The following is an 18,061-nucleotide window of genomic DNA, read 5'->3' on the forward strand; positions in this document are numbered from 1 at the left end:
TGAAAAATCACTTGTATGTATCATGTATTAAACATGTATATCTCTTCTTCTTTTCTTTTATTATTAAACCTTTAGATTTTAGTTATTAACAGATTGGCAAGAGCGTGATTATTGGGTAATATCTTAGTTATGTATTTGCCTTGAGATTAGAAAGACCCTATATATGATGAAATTTGTTTTCACTAACAGCTCATTATGGAGTCCAATGTCCGGATGGTGAGCCGAAGGCTGGGATGTCTAAGGAGAACGGCATTTTTGGTTTCTAGTTAACCAATGTGGTGAAACAGGACTTTACATTTGTTGCTGGCTTGGTATTATTGAATGATAGAATAACCAGCAGTCTGGGGTGACTCTGCCCAATTTCTCAGCAGTTTGTCCTGAATTTCACATCCTCAGCTGTGTCCCACTGGAAAAGGGGGCAGGGCCTTGGAGGAATAAGCGGGGCAGGGCACAGGGCCTCAGAGGTCCAGTTAAAAGCAATTAGAAAGGAGGGAACCCCATGAGTTAATGAGCTGTACACAGACCAAATCCCCAGTCTGTCACATTGACACAGCACAGTAAGGCCAGGAAAGGATTCAATGTCACTTTGACTGTCCAGTAATTGATTCAGGGAAGAGGGCCATGCACCGTCTCAGCAGACAGCTCTGCATGGAGGTCAGTCTGAGAGCCAGAGCACAAGGAGAAAAATTTAGATGTCTTTACAAATAAAGAGCTGGAGCAGCCTGTCCCGGATCTGTTTGGTCCTCACACCGTAGATGATGGGGTTTAGCGTGGGGGGCACCAGGAGGTTCACGTTGCCAATGAGAACACGGAAATGCAGGGCCACATTCTGGCCAAACCGGTACGTGAGGGAGGAGAAGAGAGCTGGGATGAAAAATGGCTAAGATGGAACAGAGATGTGAGCTGCAGGTCCCAAAAGTCTTGAGCCGGGCATCCTTTGTGGGGGAGGCGGAAGATGGCCCTGAGGATCTGGGTATAGGACAAAGCAACAAAAACCATATCCAGACCCTTCACACAGAATAACACAAAGAGGCCGTAGTAACTACTTATGCGGGTATCAGCGCAGGCCAGCTTCACCACAGCTATATGTGCACAGTACGTATCGGGATGATGTTGGTTTCGCAATATGGCCACTGCCTCGTCAGGATGATATAGGGCAGTATGAGCATGCCACCACGCAGCACCACAGCCATGCCAATCTTGGCCACCATGGGGTTTGCCAGGAGGGTGGAATGTCTGAGGGGATCACAGATGGCCACATAGCGGTCAAAACCCATGGCCCACGAGGATCCCAGACTCCATCACTGAGAACGAGTGAATGAAGTACATCTGGGTGAGGCAGGCACTGAAATCAATCTCCCTCAAATTGAACCAGAAGATGCTCAACATTTTGGGCAGGATGGATGTAGAGAGCACCAGGTCGGTGACAGCCAGCATGCAGATGAAATAGTACATTGGGGCACGGAGGCTCCGCTCCCTCTTCACGACGAATAGGATGGTGAAGTTCCCCAAGATGGCTATGGCATACATGGCACAGAACGGGATGGAGATCCAGACATGGGCTGCCTCCAGGCCAGGAATGCCCAGCAGGATGAAGGTGGAGGGGTTGGTGAAGTCGGTTGTGTTAGAATTTGACATGGAGTTGGGGAGAAGGTGTCCAACTCTGAGGGAGAATGGTGTCTCCTGCATGTACTGTATGTTCTTTTGACTTTGTGTATGTGCCCAGGTTCTAGGGTGATGGTTGCAGTACCAATGCCTGAATGGAGAGGAAATGTTAATATGGGACACTACATGCACAACTGAGGACTGTTCTCATGGATGAAGGAAATTGGTCACTCTTCACACATTGAAAAATTACATTTTCACTATTCAGACAAATGAATTATGAACAACGGACCCTACTAATGCCAATTCCATATTTTATGCTGCTCAAAATCTAAGAGTGAAAAAGAAACAAAGCTTTGACAAAACATTACCAGAGGGAAACATCCCAATTAGAACTCACCTCATGGAAAACACCTGAGTGTCATTGATAGCAGCTCCACGGAAACAGTTGCTTATTTGCAGCTGTGGCCAAAACAAAGACAATGTTCAGATGCCTAAGGAAGGGGATAGAGAATGCTCTGAAAACGTGCTCAGTTGTGGACACTCGGTCTGTACATAGTGTACAGCAGATAGAAAGTGGATTTCTGAGACAGGCTATGAGAATGGGAGAGGCCACCATACACTGACAGAGTGTTGAGTATAGCGAAGAGACAAAGAAGGGGACATATGATAGAGGAGAGCAAAATAAGGGCTGGAACTGATGACATTCAAATGGAGAAACACAGAACAGTTCCCAACCAGTAATATCTATAGACACTTAGTTTCAGGGTGTTAGTCTGTATCCGCAAAAACAATGAGGAATCCTTGTGGCACCTCAGAGACTTACAAATTCATTTGGGCATAAGCTTTCATGGGCTAGAACCTACTTCATCAGATGCATGAAGTGGAAAATACAGGAGGAGGTATAAATACATGAAAAGATGGGAGCTGCCTTACCAAGTGTGAGGTCAGTCTAACGAGAAAATTCACTCAGTGTTTCAAAAGGGCTAATTCCCACAAAGGAGAGGAAAAAGATCAATAAAAGTGATTGGGAGGAAAAATTTAAAGATTAAAAATGAGAATGAAAATTTGGAGTTCTTGAAGAAGAGTTTATGAGATTGGCAAAAGTTCACTATTCCACAGTCAAGAAATTAGAGAACTTTGGACAAAAACCCGGTTTACTGACAAAGTGAATGCAGCAATTGGGGGAAGGTTGGAATGGGAAGCAATATATAACATATGGGGAAAAGGGAAAAATAGAGAGCAAATAATACAAATTGGAATTTATGAATATTGATAAGGCATGCTAAAAGCATCATGGAAAAATCCATGCTTCGCAGGTTTAAGGATTACAAAAAGGAGGTTATAAAAGTATACTGAGAACAAAAGAAATCCTAGAAAAGGTATGGCTCAATTCTCTGAGGGAGAAACAAAGTTTGTTAATGTTGCAGGAAAGGTAGATATCTTCAAGATATAGTTGTGTTCTACATTCGGAAAGAAGCAGTGTGAGAAACATATACCACATAAGATGATGAAATACTTTCCAGTCCATTAGCAGTCAAGGATGGCAATAAACAGCATCTACAATTGAATCTTAGAGTTCCAAACACCAGAGTTACGAACTGAATGATCAAGTGCACATCTCACTCGTAACCAGAAGTACACACTGAGGCAGCCGGAGAGACAAAAGAAAAAAAAGGGGGGGGAGGGGGACAGGACAGTTCTGGGTAAAACGTAAACGATTCAATAAAAAAGGGGAAAGTTTTAAAGAAAGATTTTACAAAACTAAGAAAGACTGGAAAAGTTGGTCTGGGATTAGTTAAAAAACCCCCCATAGGAATATAATGAATGCCAGTCAACAACATGGTTTACGGAAAACACGTCTTGTCAAATAAACCGATTTCATCCTTAAATGAGAGTACACTTTTGATTGATCAAGGGAACCAAGCAGATGCAATACACTGATTTCTTGGAGGCATTTGTTTCAATAGCGGGAAAAATTCAGATAAAAAAAATGCACACTATACAATATCAGTAGAGCACATGTAAAGTGGACTAAAAACTGGCTAACTGAAAGATCTTAGAAAGCAGTTGTCCATGGGCCATTGTCAGTGAATGGGGGTGTTTTTATGAGGTTCTGCAGGGATCTGTTTTTGGCCCAATACTATTCAATATTTTCATCAATGATCTGGAATCAAATGGAAAATCACTGAAGATAAAATTTACAGATAACCCAAAGATTGCCAGATTCGTTACAATGAGGAGGCCAGGGCAGGCATACTGATTGATCTGGAACATTTGGTGAGCTGGGTCCATGCAAACAAAATGTTTTATTACAGACAAATGCAAAGGGATCCTCTCAGAACAGGGAATGCAGTCTAGATCCACAGACTGGGGCACTGCATTATGGAACGCAGGGAACTTGGAAAGGATTTAGGGGTCATTGTAGACAACCACTCATTGTGATCTCCCAGTGTGATGCTGTGGCCAAAAGGGCTGATGTGATCCTTGGATACATAAACAGGGGAATGGTGAGTTGGAGCAGGGGAAGGATTTTACCTCTGCACGTGGTATTGGTGAAACCGACCGTTTCCACTCCCGGGTTCCACATTTCAGAAATGATGTTGAAAAATTGGAGAGGGTTCAGAAAAGAGCCACAAAAATGATTGGCAACCGGAGAAAATGCCAGTTAGAGAGAGTGACTTAAGGGGCTTCATTTATTCATCTTAAATACCAATAATGTGCTCTAGTGAGGAAAAGCAAAGCAAGACCCAATCCCTGGAATCTGAAGCCAAAAATATTACTGTTGGAAATAAGGGCCAAGTGATTACCACTCTGGGTGATTAAAATTTGCAACACACTGCGAAGGGAAGTGGTGGATTCTCCAACTCCCCATGCCAGCAGATCCAGACTGGATGCTTTTCTGGAAGATCTGCTTGAGGGCTCGTCTACACTTAAAAAGCTACAATGATCCTGCCCTAGTGCTTCAATATTGACACTACTTACACAGACAGCAGAGTTTGTCCCATCAAAGTCATTAATCCACCTCCCCAAGAGGAGTAGCTAGGTCCATTGAAAAATTCTTCTGTTGACCTAATGCCTTCTACACCAGGGTTAGGTTGATATAGCTACATTTTCAGAGGTGTTGATTTTTTAAAAAAAGGCAAATGAAACCATGTGAGGTGATAGTACTCATCTACTTGACATTGGTTAGGCCTCAGCTGGAGTATTGTGTCTAGTCTGGGTTACCGATGTATAGGAAGGATGTAGAGAAACTGGAAAGGATCCAGAAGCAAGCGACAACAATGATCAAAGAGATAGAAGGCAAGCCATATGAGCAAGGGCTGAAGCAACCATTTTTGTTTGGTGTGGAAAAGAGGAGATTGATGGGGAGATCGGAGCAGTCTTTGGATACTTGAAAGGCTGCGATAAGAAAGATGGAGGAATGTTATTATCTTTTGCCGCAGAGCACAGGACAACAGGCAGTGGGTTCAAACTCCAGCATAGTAGATTTAGATTATATCTGAGAAAAAAACTTCCTATCTTTAAGAACAGGAGGACAATGAAACAGACGCTTTGTGAGGTTGTGGAAGCTCCTTCGCTGGAGGTATCCCAAAGGTGGCTGGACACCAATCTTTCTGAGATGGTTTAGACACAACACATTCTACATCTTAGCAGCTGGTCAACTCCATGGCTCTATGATTCTGTAAACTAAACTCCTGGATTGGAGCAGGTCTTAGTCACACACATGTTATGAAGATCGATTCAAAGGTAATTGGTAAAATATAATGGCCTGTGTTATACAGGATGTCAGGCTGGATGATCAAATGGTCCCTTCTGACCTTAAATCATATGAATCTTTCAGCAAAGAAAGTAGATCAGGCATTTATATTTACTCTGTTTCACAACACACAAACAAGGGAACATTCAATTTCATTGAAAATCTGAACATATAACACCTAAAACCTATTTGATCTGTGGAACGCATTGCCTCTGACATTATTGGAGCAAACAGCTTAGCTGAATGGGACTCACACATGGCTATTGTAGTTGGTTCTGGGGGGCACCCTTAGTTAAGGCTCTCCAAGAGCTTCAATTAGGAGACCTCATTTTCTTTTGTTTTTAAGCTTCCCAAACTGTAACCATTCGAACTTATATTTGCAATGCTGGGGGTCTCCTCCTGGCTGAATTGTGTTTTCACTGTTTCAGTCATAACAGTTCAGCCAACATCTCAAATGAAGCTAGGAGAGAATATATGTTGCCCATGTTGAAAAATTCTTATAATTATTCCTCAATGCTTTGCAGCAGATAAAAGTCAGGTAACTCCCCCCCCACATACACACCCTTTTAACAGACAAAGCCTAACATTGCAAGGGGAGGACAGTGACAGTGACAGTGTCTGTGCATTAACACACAGCTGGCTCCTGAGGTCTTTATTCTGTTCTTACTCCAAGGGAAATTTTGCCTCACTGGGGCCTAAGCAAAATACAGGGCCTGGCCTCCGAATTTGGCCTTGTATTGTACATCTACTAACACCTTTCTTCATGAAGGATCCACTGTGCCTCTAAAATACAGCCATCTCAGAGGTTGAGGCCATTGGCAGGGGCAGGTGGGTGTCCACAGAAAGGAATGGCAGTTTGGACAGTGATACGGGTAAAACTCACCCCTGTGGCAAGGGCTCTGGGATGTTTAATGGCTGTGCAGAGCATAAAGGACAACAGACCTATTCTCTATCCCATTACGCCCATGTTGCTCTTGGTTTGTCCAGCAGGTGAGCTCCTCAGCTAAAATGGGTACCTGTGAATTGTGAAGTGGAAGTGTCTTTCTTGGGGATCCCCGTCAGGTAGCCGTGTCCCACACCTCTCTCACCTCAGCATCTGCATCAACATCCCACGCTGAGAGCTGACACAGGGCTGAACACCGTTAATAATATAGCTCTTTGCAATCCCAGTTGGGTTCACTCAGCCTCTAGGGGAGAAGCGGCATCTGGATGTAAACAGGCTGGAGATTGGAGACACTCTTGCTAATATCTTTCTTTCCATGTCTGGGCTTCTGTGTTTTTTGTCCAGCTTCAGGAGTAAACAGTAATTAAGGGACCTTCCCGAAGGGAGATGAGAGATCTTCGGCTCTGTGCTGAGTCAGAGAGGAATTGGCTGCTCTGTGTATTTGTGTATATTTAAAAATTATAGTTGATTAGAAAGAAAAGTAGGGATAATGCCTAGGCCTCCCTAGGGTCTGATACTCTGTGAATGCCTAAGATGGCTTGGTAGATAGCAGACAGACAGATCTGGAGACAGGTGACTGAGGGGAGACACAAGCACTTTCTGCAGGCACACAGGGCCGTCACTAAGAGATCAAAGATCAGTAATTCTCATCAAGAACTATTATCATGCTGTGCAGCACCTTTCATTGGCGGATCTTGAAAACACCTAGCTAGGTAAAGTCCCCATGAACATATCCCCATTATACAGATAGGTAAACTCAGGCAAAGGGAGACATGACTTGGCGAAGATCCCACAGAGAATGACAGACAGAACTCATGAGTCCTGACTCACCTACTGTAGCCACCATCTCTGCTTCAGTAACTGAGTGCATGACAACTGGGAAATGGACTCAAGGTCTAGGAGCACCTGTTCGTTGGGTGTGTGTGACGAGCTTCTCCGGAGTGTAACCTGGAACTGGGATACCGCTCAGCCCTCTGATATACCTGTGACATTGCACTCTATATGATTTTAGGAAAATATGCTAATGAGTGTGAATATAATGTAACTAGAATATGCTTCATGCAAAAGGTCTCTTGTAAGGTATCATTACAAAGCTTATAATGTACTGGGTGTTGTCATCCTATTTGAATGTATGTATCATTCTTCTATCTGAAACTAGAAATATGAAACATAACTCTGGGGGCCTATTGTAATTATGCAAAGTGTGGGCCATTAATGGTGGTTTGGAATCTTGATGGCTCCCATCAACCAGGACAATTGACTGTGAGTGGCTCTGTTTGCTTGCAGGCCTTCCTGTGAGTCAGGCTGGGAGGAATGAAGATTTGCGGTCTCACAGGACATGTGATCATGTCACCTGAACTGGAATCCATCTTCACCTGGTGCTTTTCCATTTAGAAGGAAGGGGTGGGAACCCATAGAGGGACAAAGGATTCCTGCCTTGTGCAAAAGATATATAAGAGGGTAGAAGAGAACAAAGGGGGCTGCAGTCATGAGAAATCCCCTAGCTACCACCTGAGCTGGAACAAGGGCTGTACCACGGGAAAGAATTTTGCCCAGACTAGGAAGGCGTCCAGTCTGTGATAGAAGCTTGTATCTAAAAACAAGGAAAAATCAATCAGGTTCTTAAAAAGAAGGCTTTTAATTAAAGAAAAAGGTAAAAATCATCTCTGTAAAATCAGTATGGAAATTAACCTTACAGGGTAATCAAACTTAAAGAGCTCAGAGGACTCCCATCTAGTCTTGGGTTCAAAGTACAGCTAACAAAGATAAACACTGTAGTAAAAGGTACATTTACAAGTTGAGAAAACAAAGGAAAACTAACACGCCTTGCCTGGCTATTTACTTACAAGTTTGAAATATGAGAGACTTGTTTAGAAAGATGTGGAGAACCTGGATTGATGTCTGGTCCCTCTCAGTCCCGAGAGCGAACACACTCCCAAACAAAGAACACAAACGAAAGCCTCCCCCCCCCCAAGATTTGAAACTATCTTGTCCCCTTATTGGTCCTTTGGGTCAGATGCCAGCCAGGTTACCTGAGCTTCTTAACCCTTTACAGGGAAAAGGATTTTGGAGTCTCTGGCCAGGAGGGATTTTATAGTACTGTACACAGGACAGCTGTTACCCTTCACTTTATAGTTATGACAGGCACTGAAATCCATCTCCCTGGAATTAAACCAGAAGATGCTAAGCATTTTGGGCAGCATGGATGTAGAAAGGACCAGGTCCGTGATGGCCAGCATGCAGATGAAATAGTACATGGGGGCACGGAGCCTCGGCTCCCTCTTCACGACAAACAGAATGGTGAAGATCCCCAAGATGGCTGTGACATACATGGTGCAGAAGGGGATGGAGAGCCAGACATGGGCTGCCTCCAGGTCAGAAATGCCCATCAGGATGAAGGTGGAGGGGTTGGTGAAGTCGGTTGTGTTGGAATCTGCCATGGAGTAGGGGAGATGGTGTCCAACTCTGAGGCAGAACGGTGTCTCCTGCATGTACCGTATGTCCCCCTGACTTCCTGTATGTGCCAAGGGTCTAGGGTTATGGTCGCAGTACAAATACCTAGATGGAGAGACAATGTTAATATGAGACACTACATGCACTACTGGAAGCGGTTCTCAAGGGTGAAGCAGATGTTTCACTCTTCACACATAGAAAAATGACATTTTCACTATACAGAGAAATAAATTATGAACAACTGACCATACTAATGCCGATTCCATATTTTATGGTGTTCCGTACATCAAGAATTCCTACATATCTTGGTATGGGAAACCTTAATAGGCAGCAGTGGGAAACATGAGTGTGGATACTGGCTATTCATCATTGTTCCTTAATACAATGAAACCCAGGCTAGAGAGTCCATTCTGCAGGGAGTTCCCCAGTCACCCTATTGTTCAAAATCTAACACTGGAAAAGAAACAAAGCTTTGACAAAACATGTACCAGAGGGAAGAAACTAGAAAAAAACCCAACTAGAAAGAAAACCCAACAAACAAAACCCCAAGCAAACCCAACTAGAAACAAACTCAGGGAACAGACCTCGGAGTCATTGATAGGAGCTCCATGAAAACAGTTACTCATTCACAGCCATGGTGAAAACAAAGACAATGTTCATATGCCTAAGCAATGGGATGAAGAATAACCTGCTCTGGACACGTGCTTAGTTGTGGACACTCAGTCTCTATGAAGGATATAGTAGATAGAAAGGGGATTTCTGAGACAGGCTATGAGAAAGCGGGAGACTGCCATATGCGGACAGACTGAAAAGTTTGGGACTGTTTAGTTTAGAGAAGAGACAAAGAAGGGGGCATATGATAGAAGAGAGCAAAATGAAGAAAGAACTGATTACATTCAAATGGACAAACACAGAAGAGTTCCCAACCAGTAACATCTATAGACACTTAGTGTTTCAAAAGGGCTAATATTCCCAAAGGAGATGCAAAATAGCAATAAACTGATTGGGAGGAAAAAATTGAAGAGAAAAAAATGAGAATGAAAATTGGGAGTTCTTGAAGAAGAGTTTATTAGATTGACAAAAGGCCACTATTACACTATCAAGAAAGTAGAGAACTTTGGACAAAAACCCGGTCTACAGATAAAGTGAAGGCAGCAATTGGGGAGGGACAGGATGGGAAGCAATATATAACAAATGAGGAAAAGGGAAAATAGAGAGAGAAAATAATACAAATTGGAATTTATGAAAATTGATAAGGGATGCTAAAAACATCTTGGAAAAATCCATGCTTTGCAGGTTTAAGGATCACAAAAAGGAGGTTATTAAAGTATATTAAGAAAAAAAGAAATCCTAGAAAAGGTTTAGGCCAACTCTTTGAGGGAGAAACAAAGTTTGTTAATGTTGCAGAAAAGGGAGACGTGGTCAAGAAATAGTTGAGTTCTGCATTTGGAAAGAAGCAGTATAAGGTACCCATATCACATGAGGTGATGAAATAGTTTCCAGTCCATTAACAGTCAAACATGGCGATAAACAGCATCTACAATTGAATCTTAGACTTTCAAACACCAGAGTTACAAACTGACTGATCAAGTGCACATCTCACTCGGAACCAGGAGTACACAGTGAGGCAGCTGGAGAGACAAAAGGGAAAAAAAGGGTGGAGTGGGGAAACAGGGCAGTTCTGTGTTAAACGTAAAATATTCAGTAAAAAGGGGAAAGTTTAAAAAAAAGATTTTACAAAATTAAGAAAGAATGGAAAAGCTGTTCTAGGATTAGTTAAAAAAAAAAACGTCGTAGGATTATAATTAATGCCGGTCAACAACGTGGTTTATGGAAAACACGTCTTGTCAAATCAACCCTATTTCATCCTTAAATGAGAGTACACTTTTGACTGATCAAGGGAACGAAGCAGATGCAATAGAGCTTGATTTCTGTGAGGCATTTCTTTTAGTAGGGGAAAAAAATAAGATAAAAAAATGCACACTATACAATATCAGTAGAGCACATGTAAAGTGGACTAAAAACTGACTAATTGATAGATCTCAGAAAGCAGTTCAGTATATTCATCAATGATCTCGAAGCAAATGCAGAATCACTGCAGATAAAATTTACAGATGACCCAAAGATTGGCAGATTGGCAAGCGACAACGATGATCAAAGGGATAGAAGGCAAGCCATATGAGCAAGGGCCGAACCAACCATATGTGTTTTGTTTGGAAAAGAGGAGACTGAGCGGGAGATGGGAGCGATCTTCAGATATTTGAAAGGCTGCGCTAAGAAAGATGGAGGAAAGTTATTCTCCCTTGCCGCAGAGCACAGGATAACAGGCACTGTATTCAAACTCCAGCATAGCAGATTTAGATTATATCTGAGAAAAAACTTCCTAACTGTAAGAACAGGAGGACAATGGAACAGATGCCTTGAGAGGCTGTGGAAGCCAAAGATGGCAGGACACCCAATTTTCTGGGCTGGTTTAGATACAACACATCCTACATCTGGGCAGGGGGTCAGTCTAGGTGACGCTTGCATTCCTTTCTAACCCCATAGCTCTATGAGTCTATAATGTAAAATCCTAGAGTGGAACAGGTCTTAGTCACACATAAGTTATGAAGCTCGAATCAGGGGTAGCTGGGTAAAATTTAATGGCCTGTGTTATACAGGATGTCAGGCTGGATGATAAAATGGTTCCTTCTGACCTTAAATCATATGAATCTATCAGCAAAGAAAGTAGATCAGGCATTTGTATTTACTCTGTTTCACAACCCACAAACAAGGGAACATTCAATTACAATGAAAATCTGACCATATAACACTGAGAAAAGAAAATTGTCAAAATGCTTCATATTTGGCCTGATGTACTCCTTGCCACTGACATTTTTTTGAGCAAACAGCTTAGCTGAATAGGATTCACAAATGGATCGGCCATTGTAGGTGGTTCTGGGGGCACCCTTCGTTAAATCTGTCTTGCACCTTCAATTAGGAGACTTCATTTTCAGTTGTTTATATGTTTGCAAACTTTAACCATGTGAACTTAAATTTGCAATGCTGGGTGTCTGCTTCTGGCTGAATTGTGTTTTGAAAATTTCAGGCATAACCGTTCAACTGACGTCTCAAATGAAGCTAGGAGAGAAGATTTCTTGCCCATGTTGAAAAATTCTTATAGTTATTCCAGTGAGGAGCCCTAGCACCTCCATGCTTTCCAGCAGATAAAATTAAGGTAACTCCTCCCTGACCCCCCGCGTTAAGAGCCAAAGCCCTGAAATGCAAGAGGAGGAGGTAACAATTTCTCTGCATTAACACACAGCTGTCTCCTGAGGTCTTTACTCAGTTCTTACTCTACGGAGAATTTTCCCTCAATGGGGCCTGAGCAAAATACAGGACATAGCTTCCGAATTTGGCCTTGTATTGTACATCTACTAACACTTTTCAATATTAAGGATCCACTGTGCCTCTAAAATACAGCCGCCTCAGGGCTTGAGGCTATTGGCAGGGGTGGGTGGGTATCCACAGAAAGGAAGGGCAGTTTGCACAGTGATACGGGTGAAACTCACCCCTGTAGCAAGGACCCTGGGTTGTTTAATGGCTGTGCAGAGCAAAAAGGAAAACAGGCCTATTCTCTATCCCATTATGCCCATGTTACACTGGGTTTGTCGAGCAGGTGAGCTCCTCAGCAAGAGATGGGTACCTGGGAATCCTGAGACAGAAGTGTCTTTCCTAGGAATCCCCATCAGGTAGGCGTGTCCCACAACTCTCTCACCCCACCATCTGCATCAACATCCCATGCCGAAGCCAAACACAGGGTGTGCACCATTTATAATAGAGCTCTGTGCAATCCCAGTGGGGTTCGTTCAGCCTCTAGGGGAGAAGCAGCATCTGGATGTAAACAGGCTGGAGACCGGAGACACTCTAGCCAGTGTCTCTCTTTCCATGTCTGCACTTCTGTGGGTTTTGTCCAGCTTTAGGAGTAAACAGTAATTAACAGACCTTCCCAAAGGGAGATGAAAACTGTGGGGCTCTCCGCGGAGTTAGAGAGGAATTGTCTGCTCTGTGTATTTGTGTATATTTAAAAATTATAGTTGATTAGGAAAAAAACTGGGGATAATAACTTGGCCTCCGCAGAGTCTGATACGGGTGTAACCTGGAACTGGGATACCGCTGAGCCCTCTGGCTTACTAATCTGGGCTCCCTCTCACACTGTGAGGTTATGGGAAACCGCTATCCTCTCCAGGTCTTGCACTTACACAATCATACACAGACAGGGACACACCCAGCTGCAGTTTCATGAAAGCTTTCACTAGCCACCCATGAACCAACAAGAGAAAGGTCCAGCCAGTTCCCCCCAGCTCCCCAGGCTCTGACCCCAGAGCTGTACTGTCTTGCCCTTCTCAAAAGTCTGACCAGTGTAAGTTTATTACCCAGTCTGCCCCTCTCTCAATGTAGAGAGGACAATGCACCAACTCCATTTCCTGAGGAGATTTCCCTTTTGCATTTCAAACAACACTCTGTTTTAGGAATAGATTTTAAGTGACTATAAGTAAGAGCGTACTGATCAAGGTTCGTTACCTCAGAAATAAACAATATTACAATGTATGTTCTATACATTAGACTGAATTTTAATCAATCCGTGTCTCACCCTGATGGTACAAACATCCCACCAGTCTTCCATACCCCTTCAGCCTGGGACCACAGCCACAGTTCAGTCCTTGTTCCTAAGCTGCTTCCACATGTTGAGTTGTGGAGGGAGTGAGACCATGTGGAGGGAACTTCATTTTTAAAGGGAAAGCCCCCAGCACAATTAGTGGGAAAGTACAGCATAAAATGGAGTCCAGTGTCACATGAGCTGGTCACATGCCCTTGCCTGCTTCGATGAGTCATAGCCGGGGCCATTACCGATATACTTGCTAGAGTGTTCACAGGAAAGTCGGTCAGGTGCAGATAAACTTCTTCTAAGGCTTATTGTGATTCTTAATGGGCCATTACCCTGAATGGTACATCCACAATGTGCTGGCTAGACTGGACGTAAACTGCATTGTGAATGTTACCCAAGAGCAAACACACTTCAAATACTGGTACTACATCAATATTCATAACTTTAGGTACAAAAACGATACATGCACACAAATAGGGTAATCCTATTCAGCAAACCATAACTTTTCCATTGAAACCTTACATGACATACCTTAGATAAAACACATCATAATCATATCACCTTGGTAAATATGGGGGTACCAGGGTGCAGCTCTGGGGCACAGAATGTCACACCTCCTCCCGTAGTGTTAGACACTGATTACTGCGGAGGCAGTGTGCCAAAGCCCCCTTTAGCTTTTGACCATACAACTCCCAAGTTTTGCAAACATTGTAGTCAAGTATCAGAGGGGTAGCCGTGTTAGTCTGAATCGTAAAAAGCAACAGAGGGTCCTGTGGCACCTTTAGACTAACAGAAGTATTGGGAGCATAAGCTTTGTGGGTAAGAATCTCACTTCTTCGGATGCAAGTAATTGAAATCTCCAGAGGCAGGTATAAATCAGTGTGGAGATAACGAGGTTAGTTCAATCAGGGAGGGTGAGGTGCTCTGCTAGCAGTAGTGGTGTGAACACCAAAGGAGGAGAAACTGCTTTTGTACTTGAATAGCCATTCACAGTCTTTGTTTAATCCTGATCTGATGGTGTCAAATTTGCAAATGAACTGGAGCTCAGCAGTTTCTCTTTGGAGTCTGATCCTGAAGTTTTTTTGCTGTAATATGGCGACCTTTACATCTGCTATTGTGTGGCCAGGGAGGTTGAAGTGTTCTACAGGTTTTTGTATATTGCCATTCCTGATATCTGACTTGTGTCCATTTATCCTCTTGCGTAGTGACTGTCCAGTATGGCCAATGTACATAGCAGAGGGGCATGGCTGGCACATGATGGCATATGTAACATTGGTGGACATACAGATGAATGACCCGGTGATGTTGTAGCTGATATGGTTAGGTTCTGTGATGGTGTTGCTGGTGTAGATATGTGGGCAGAGTTGGCATCGAGGTTTGTTGCATGGGTTGGTTCCTGAGTTAGAGTTGTTATGGTGCGGTGCGTTTTTGCTGCTGAGAATATGCTTCAGGTTGGTGAGTTGTCTGTGGGGGAGGACTGGCATGCCTCCCAAGGTCTCTGAAAATGAGGGATCATTGTCCAGGATGGGTTGTAGATCACTGATGATGCGTTGGAGAGGTTTAAGCTGAGGACTGTAGGTGATGGCCAGTGGAGTTCCGTTGGTTTCTTTTTTGGGCCTGTCTTGTAGCAGGAGGCTTCTGGGTACATGTCTGGCTCTGTTGATTAGTTTCTCTATTCCTTGTGTGGGTATCGTAGTTTTGAGAATGCTTGGTGAAGATCTTGTAGGTGTTGGTCTCTGTCTGAGGGGTTGGAGCAGATACGGTTGTACCTCAGCGCTTGGCTGTAGACGATGGATCATGTGGCGTGTCCGGGGTGGAAGCTGGAGGCATGAAGGTAGGCATAGCAGTGACAATATATACCTCCAGACCAGTGGCACCGCCATGGGCACCCGCATGGCCCCACAATATGCCAACATTTTTATGGCTGACCTGGAACCACGCTTCCTCAGCTCTTGTCCACTCACGCCCCTTATGGAATACAAGCTGTCAGGAACAGTATCCCTGATGATGACACAGCACAGCTTGTTGCTGAGCTCTGTGACTTTATCCTCACGCACAATTATTTCAAATTTGGTGACAATATACACCTCCAAACCAGTGGCACCGCCATGGGCATCCGTATGGCCCCACAATATGACAACATTTTTATGGCTGACCTGGAACAACGCTTTCTCAGCTCTTGTCCGCTCACGCCCCTTCTCTACCTACGCTATATTGATGACATCTTCATCATCTGGACCCATAGGAAGGAGACCCTGGAAGAACTCCACCATGATTTCAACAGCTTCCACCCCACCATCAACCTCAGCCTGGACCAATCTACATGGGAGCTCCACTTCCTAGACACCACAGTACAAATAAGCGATGGCCATGTTAACAACACCCTATACAGAAAACCCACTGACCGCTATGCCTACCTTCATGCCTCCAGCTTCAATGACTCACCGGCATGACGCCACACCAGGGGAATTGCTCAACCTTGCCTGCTGGAAACCAAGGCCCCGAGACATGCCTGGACTTGTGCTCTCCAATCACATGGACTGAGGGTATAAAACAGGACACAGGGGCCCCATGCTTGGCCTTTCTCCTGCCCCCACCTATGCTACAAGAAACAAGGGCACTGAGAAGAATGAAGATGTCCACAGAGGGGACTGGGCCAGGTTTCAAGGGTGAAAACCTTTTCAAGGATGGGCTGTATAAGTAGGAGATTTGCTAGCAGATGGAGGGACGTGATCATCCCCCTATATTCAGCATTGGTAAGGCCTCATCTGGAGTACTGTGTCCAATTTTGGGCCCACACTACAAGAAGGATGTGGAAAAATTGGCAAGAGTCCAGCAGAGGGCAACAAAAATGATTAGGGGGCTGCAGCACATAACTTATGAGGGCAGGCTGAGGGAACTGGGATTATTTAGTCTGCATAAGAGAAGAATGAGGGGGGATTTGATAGCAGCCTTCAACTACCTGAAAGGGGATTCCACAGAAGATGGATCTAGACTGTTCTCAGTGGTTCCAGATGACAGAATAAGTAACAATGGTCCCTAGTCACAGTGGGAGAGATCTAGGTTGGATATTAGGAAACACTATTTCATTAGGAGCGTGGTGAATCAGTGGAATGGGTTACCCAGGGAGGTGTTGGAATCTCCTTCTTAGAAGTTTTTACGGTCAGGCTTGAGAAAGCCCTGGCTGGGATGATTTAGTTGGGGTAGTCCTGCTTTGAGCAGGGGGTTGGACTAGATGACCTCCTGAGGTCTCTTCCAACCCTAATATTCTATGATTGTGTGATTCTCTGATCTGTGTATTATGAACTGCGATATCCAGTGGGGTGGGAAAAACTGCTTAATCTAGATGTTGCCCAGTCTAATAAGGTTGAGAATTTAGACAGTGTGCTTATATTTTATTTTATTTTGGTAACCAATCAGACTTTTTGCCTATCACTTAATATTACTTAAAATCTATCTTTTGTAGTCAATACATTTGTTTTACTGTTTATCTTTACCATTGAGTTTGTATGAAGTGTTTGGCAAAACTGTCCACTTTCCATTGATGAAGTGCTGGAACAATTAGTAAATTTGCACGGCTCATCTTGAGCAGTACAAGACAGTATATTCCTGAGGTACAGTGCTGGGAGCTGGGGGGATCTGGCTGGTCCCTTTCCTTGTGTGATTCATGAGTGGCTCTGGGAGCATTCATGCAATCTAGCTGGGTGTGGAGCTCCACATGCAGTTGTGCTGAGTGATAGCACCTGCGGGGGTTTCCTGCTGGTCAATAGCAAAGCATTGTGAGAGACCGGGGGCACAGCCTGACCAACCTGATTGCCTTCTATAATGAGATAACTGGCTCTGTGGATTTGGGGAAAGTGGTGGATGAGATATATCTTTCAGAGGGGTAGCCGTGTTAGTCTGTATCAGCAAAAACAATGAGGAGTCCTTGTTACACCTTAGAGACTAACAAAGTTATCTGGGCATAAGCTAGAACCCACTTCATCAGATGCATGGAGTGGAAAACACAGTAGCAGGTATATTTATACACAGCATATAAAAGGATGGGAGTTGGTAAGGTGGGGGGTCAGTCTAGTGAGACAATTTAATTATCAGTAGAATACCAAGGGAGGAAAAATCACTTTCGTAGTGGTAATGAGAGTGGCCCATTTCAAACAGTTGACAAGAAGATGTGAGTAACCATAGGGGGAAATTAGTAAGGTAAAATTAGGTTTTGTAATGACCTATCTGTGATGGGTTGGATCACAGAAACCCCCTTGGAAACTGCCAACTGATGTGCCAAGACTACTTCTGCCCCTGCTTTCCCTGCCAGCTTGGGACTTCAGTGCCCTGCCTGGTTTGAGCCAGACCCACTAGCCTGCTGGAAGCCCAGACCCAGGTCTGAACAACATCTCTTAACAGCTTCAGGCTTAATTGAAAGCAGGTTAAGAAGTGCTCCTGTCTTTAACACTCAGATGCTCAACTCCCAATGGGGTCCAAACCCCAAATAAATCCGTTTTACTCATAAATTGTTCGCCCTCTATAACACTGATAGAGAGATATGCACAGCTATTTGCCCCCCCCCAGGTATTAATACATACTCTGGGTTAATTAATAAGTAAAAAGTGATTTTATTAAATACAGAAAGTAGGATTTAAGTGGTTCCAATTAG

At 43.8% G+C, this 18,061-nt stretch overlaps 1 pseudogene; it reads right to left on the reverse strand.

Moving 5' to 3' along the window:
• Positions 1-688: 688 nt before the first annotated feature.
• On the reverse strand, positions 689-1,638 carry LOC101930810 (olfactory receptor 52R1-like; annotated as a pseudogene).
• Positions 1,639-18,061: the final 16,423 nt, after the last annotated feature.

This window comes from Chrysemys picta, chromosome 1 (genome assembly GCF_011386835.1).
Source record: "Chrysemys picta bellii isolate R12L10 chromosome 1, ASM1138683v2, whole genome shotgun sequence".
Lineage (NCBI taxonomy): Eukaryota > Metazoa > Chordata > Testudines > Emydidae > Chrysemys > Chrysemys picta.